Raw genomic sequence first — 6,000 nt, forward strand, 5'->3', positions numbered from 1 at the left:
AACCCTTAAATTCCGGATTTTTTTTTTTTTTAAATTATTAAGGCTGAACGCAGCCAAGGCGTGAGGCGAGGGGACAATTAGCATTTCACTTTCATAACATCCAAATCAATTTACATCAACCGAGGTCTAACCTCGTGGTTTGACTTGAGTGATTATGTGGCGCAGTCAAGCATCGCTGGACGATGTGTGTGCGTGTGTGTCGTTTCATCTAGATCTAAACCCAAGTGGTACCTTTCAAGTGTCGGATGAGCACGACTGACGGAAACAAACAAAACCCCTCCTTGACAGCACAAAAGCTTTTCGGTGTCTGGCGTGTGAGGTTCGACATTCGCCGAGCTTGACATGTGGTGGAAGAAACAATTGCTTCATTAGTGAGAGGTGAAATTGTTTCAAAGAGACTCTTTGTTGTCTTGGGGAGGGAATTAATATGCTCCAGTTTGCACATTAAGATCATAGAGGGCAAAATTATGTCTTTTTGGTATTTTGCTCATTGTGACGAGATTTATTTACAGTTGTGTTCAAAGTGATAGCAGTTAAAAAAAGACGGTAGAGCTTCATAACCTGATAGCGCTTATTTACATTTATTACAAAACAAAAGCAAAAGTTAGACCCACTGCCAGCCGAGTGCCATTGAAGTGGACCATCTTTAAAAAAAAAAAAAAAAAAAAAAAATTCTTCGCCTCACCAAGCATTTCAGCACTCTATCGGTGCGCTGCAACGGAAGAACTGCATCAGATTTTAAAGGCTCCACATATGTGTTCAGGTTTCTTGAACCAGAAAAACATGGAGCGATTGTCAAGTAAAATACAGAATGCAACAAAGATAGGAAAGTGGGAAGAATCGACAATTGAAAAGATCAATTTCCATATTCACGATATATATATATATATATATGTATATATATATATATATATATATATATATATGTATATATGTATATATATATATATATATATGTATGTGTGTTTGTATATAAATATAATTATTTATTTATTAATTAGTTTTTTATTAATTTATTTATATTTTCACAAAAGGGAGTTGCTGCGGCTGATATACGGGTGCGCCTTAGTCCCTAAAATACGGTCATCACATTTTTCAAATGTTATTTATTGTGGTGTTTGTAACAGATATTTATTTGAATAATATTTTGGAATTAATGCAAAAATTTAATTTAATTCAAAGACTGTTCTCTTTATTTGATTCTTGAATACAATCTTTCCGTAGTGCCACAAAAAGCAACAATTTTGATAGTTCCTTCGCATAGGCGAGGAAAGAACACTTTTATGTTAAGATAAATGAATGAAATCTCTTCAATTAGAGTTTTTTTAATAAGAATAGTCAAAAGAAGAATACACAAGTTGAGCGGACTTCTGATTCAGTGAAACACGAATAAAGTGGAATCAGGTCAGATAAATTCCGCAAACTGCAGCGGTATTATGACGAATGTGAAGTCAATGTCCCGATCCGCTTTTTCTGGATGCTTGATTACTCGACAACTACGACCACTCTCCATTATGCCACCACATGTGACAATCACGGTCACATTTCGAGGAGACGCCACACAAGGCCGACGCTGACGCACGCACGTACCGTACATCATGTCGAGCAGAAAATCTGTTCTCGCCGTTTCGTTTCATCATGTCACAAGACGTCGTCGACGACCCTCACTAGTCATTAAAAACGCTCTGTGATGAACGCTGTCAGTGCGCATCATGTTTGGGTGCACCGTAAACACAGTCCCTCCCTCTTGTGCTCAGTATCCAGCTGCGCAGCATGTTCGTGGCGCCTGCTGATCAATTCACGTGTCATTTCAAACACACTCACGTGATCGTTGACTGAAACACATTTGCCTCCGCCACCAGTCAGTCATCAAGAGTGGCGCTTCATCACATTTAAGACTGCTCTGATCAATCGTTTTGATTCTATCGAATATCCATTATCGGCATTTTAGACACGATCCGTGTCAGAAATTGTTGTGAGGTTCTTTTGATGTCATTCAGCGTTATCCATGAGTAACATTCAGTTGAATACCTTAAAGATGAATATGCAGAGCAAAACTATCTACTGAGGTGTCTGTCGGTTCATTGGACAAAGCTCCTTATAAATGAGCTATACCGTATTTTTCGGACTATAAGGCGCACTTCAAATCCTTTAATTTTCTCAAAATTCAACAGTGCGTCTTATAAAAAATAAGTGCCTTATGTATGGACGTCAAATTGCAATTGAATAAAGTTTGACTCTTTTGCTGAACTGGTTTGTTTCCCTTAATGTGCAGTAACGTGCCTTATAACCCGGTGCGCCTTATAAACCAAGATGTCCTATAAATAGAAATTTTCAAATGTAAATCTGTTGCTTGGCACTGCGTCTGATAATACGTTGCACCTTATTAACCAATACGCACTCTGTGTGGACATTTCCAAACATAAACCTGTTCCTCGACACTGCGCCTTATAATGCATGCACGCTTTATAGTACGGCAAATACGGTACATGATTACATGCAATATGAAAAACATTACTTATTGATAAATATATCAACATGAACTCATTCCAGTACAGGGGTGGGCAAACTTTTTGATTGGCGGGCCACAATGGGTTCTAAAATTTGACCGAGGGGCCGGACCAGGAGCAGAGGGATGGAGTGTTTTGGTCACCTCACCTCATCGGAGAAAAAAAAATACATTTAATTTGAAATGAAAGTGAACAAAAGCACTACAACAATATATATGTCTTTGAAAAAACACAGTATTTAGAAAATAAAACATGAACAAGGTTTATTCCTTTAATTGTTTTCGAGTTTGGCCGGATTAAAACGTTTAACGGGCCGCATGTGGCCCCAGGGCCGTAGTTTGCCCACACCTGTTCTAGTAGGCGTCCAGTAAATGTAAATGCAGAAATGCAGACGAGCTAACCTTGGCTAACACGGGTAAGCTCACTGTGCTCATTTTCTATCAGTACGTAGAGAGTTTCTCCGTGAATGTTCGGAACTCCTGTTTTCATGCCAATGTCGTATTCTGCCGAATAATAGTTTCCAGGGGAGTTGTGAATGCAGCTCGACTTGTTGTTGTTGTTTTTTAGACCAGCGTGGCGCAGTGGTGTGCAGTGAGAGATTATCAGGTGTGGCATGGGGGAATATCGAGTTTCGTATTACAAATAATAAATCGGTGTTCACCTCCTGTATCTGCGCAAATCATACAGTGAAAGACAGAACAATTATATGCTCTCCCACTAGATGGCAGGCATGTTGTCATTCATCCATTAGAAAATATTTCAGTCTTTGAAATGAGATCACGTAACTTTTGTGATATTTTTATTTGTTGGTGTGGACGTACTTCTAATGTCAAATATGTGCCTCAGCAAAATTTGGTTCCAAACGAGCCACTTCAACAAAGCTCAAAACAGCTTGATAAACTGACTCCAAGTCGAAATCATTTCATTTTCTTCCCCCCTCCCCTCCCCAAAAAGTACAAGAAACATGAAACCTTTTTACCTACCTTTTACAACCTGCCCCAACTCGACAAGAGTTGTGTGTCACCGTCGTACCACCAAGCCGTCACCACCCCCGCCCCCATGATGGATGAGAAGCTTGCCGGAATTGAATCGGCATGTCAGCGGGAGAGCATGGCTCTGTCGTGGTAATGGATGCCAACATACTTAAAGCCATCATGTGAGACATTAGCCTCCGCAGCTCCAACCCCCTGAGAGGCCCGCTTTCTGGAAACACTTTTCCATACCCGGCCCACTCGGAGCACCGTCCGTCCTTTGGGCAGAGAAGACACTCATGCGATTCGTTCGGCTTTTATTTGAGTGTGAACGGGATCGGTTGGCGCTAAGAAGTTCAAGATGTTTTTGATAACGAGGGGGGGGGGAGCGACAGAATTAAGGTGCCTGCTGTAGGAAAGCAAAAGTCGACTGTTTGAACTGCGGCTTAATGCAGTTGGGATGGAAACCGTCAGCGTGCTTATTACATGTTGATGACTCAGGCGAGGTTCGGCTTTAAGCAGCTGTTGATTTATGGACAGCCAGTGAACTCCTGCAGCCAACAAGGTGGGGCCGAGAGGGAGATTATAGCCGCGCAACTGCAACAACCTCAAACCAGAAAAGAAAGAGAACGACGGCCTTTCCCCTCGCTTCATGCCAAACTGCTTTACGTGGCAATTAGCCGTGTCCTCATTTAGTTTGCCCCATCTCAAAAGCTAATGAAAGTCATACATCATCTTCAAGCTCTGCTAATTATCCGAGTTCCAAGAAGGTCCTGTCACACACATATTTGTAACAAAATAAAAAAAATCCTGAAAGGTTGCCTGTAACAACCACCTCATATCCTTAATGTACATTTTTTCTTTTTTTTGGCGAAATGTCCGCAATCCGCATAAATCACCTTTTCTTGGTGCGGTAACAAAATGTTCCGCCAGAGCAGTGAGCAAGTGTTGGAAACCGGAGAGCGCAAACATTTGGGGGGTCAGCTTGTCCGTGATGATTTACATGCGTTTGGCTAATGGAGGAAACACAAGTCAAATACTGTACTCAGAAAATTTTTTTAAAAATGGCTCGGCGGAAGCTCTGTTTTTTTCAGAGGCATGCAGCTGTGAGCTATGAACACTTGCAAAATATTCAGATATACACCAGACGCTGGTTTTATCGACAAATAAAACATACACAGGTACCTTCTGCTATCAAGAAGAAGAGCATCTGGGTGCCCGCTTTACCCATGTTAAAAAAAAAAATGATTGTCTGTGCTCTTCCATGTCAAGACTGTCAGGGAATGAGAGGAGCCGCTCTGATTGGCCATGATTGAAGTTGGCTCTGACCACTCCCACAGCGGCGGAGATCTCACTCTCTTAGATCCATTGGCCTGTGCTCGTCTGAGAAATTGCCGCATCTGTAGCGTTACACCACGTGCCACTCTGGATTTTACGCCATTCATGAAAATAGTTCTTAATGTGAAGCGACTCACATTTTGCATTTTTCATGTTTTATAGCAGTTGAATTAATTTGACAAAATATTACTATTACCTATTTTTTTTTTAAGGGAAACACTTTGATTGTGGAACGGAGTAGTGAATTTCCAACATTTTCTCTAATTTTGTTTTGTGTGCATGTTGTATTCGAGTAAATCCGAGGTCAACTCATGCTAGCAGCCATGCTAGCACTAGCATGAGACTTCTTGGGTTTGTTCTACCAATAAAATAGCCATATGCCATTGCGATGAGGCTTTTCTCCTCACAGGCTAGAATATTATGCTTCTGAAATAGTTAATAGGAAAAAAAAAAGACAAATTTCGCTTTAAAATAGCGTGCACGAGGTTAAAGCAAAGCGAGTCGAGTCAGTTGCCATTCGAGCGATGACGGCAATCCGCTCTGATGCCCTGACATGTCGGGATGTTTTGGCCCGCATCCGCCTGTCACCTCCATACCCAGATAGGACATCTGTCTTGGTCCACCACCGATGGTGGCCCTCATTCCTTTCTGCCTCCTTGCTGTCATCTCCGACGCCGCCTTGAGCCTGGCAGCCGGTCGCGGTGTGGGTTTTGGAGTCAGGAGAGAGCGCGCAAGGGTGGAGAGCTGGAGGCAAAGAGGAGACTAATTGTCAAGGTTATGCCTCAGAAGATGATTGATGTCAGGCCGGGCTTTCCTGTCAGCCTGTCAGGAGGCAGGAATGTTTAATGTTCTCATTATTGGTTACGCTGTTGTGTATATTTCTCTGTCAGCGCCACCGAGCCATCTGAACTGCCAAAGCACTTCAAAGGGCCTGCAGGTCATTTATCTTCCCCCGACGCTCCCAATGCTCAGCCTCAGCTGAGTGCCAGTGATTTGTTATGACTTGAGAGCTGGCTGACAGACAGGCCCTCAGTAAGGCGAAGGGAAAAAAAGGAATCCTTTTTGTCACACTATGAAAACATCAATGTTGCCATAATGGGCTACAACTGTCAGCGGAGGCCAGCACCTGACAGTCGCGCGGCCTCGCTAATTTGCAGTCCCGGTGACTTGCACTTTTTGGG

Source organism: Idiotropiscis lumnitzeri, chromosome 9 (assembly GCF_059441095.1).
Source record: "Idiotropiscis lumnitzeri isolate Australia: NSW breed Sydney's pygmy pipehorse chromosome 9, RoL_Ilum_1.0, whole genome shotgun sequence".
Lineage (NCBI taxonomy): Eukaryota > Metazoa > Chordata > Actinopteri > Syngnathiformes > Syngnathidae > Idiotropiscis > Idiotropiscis lumnitzeri.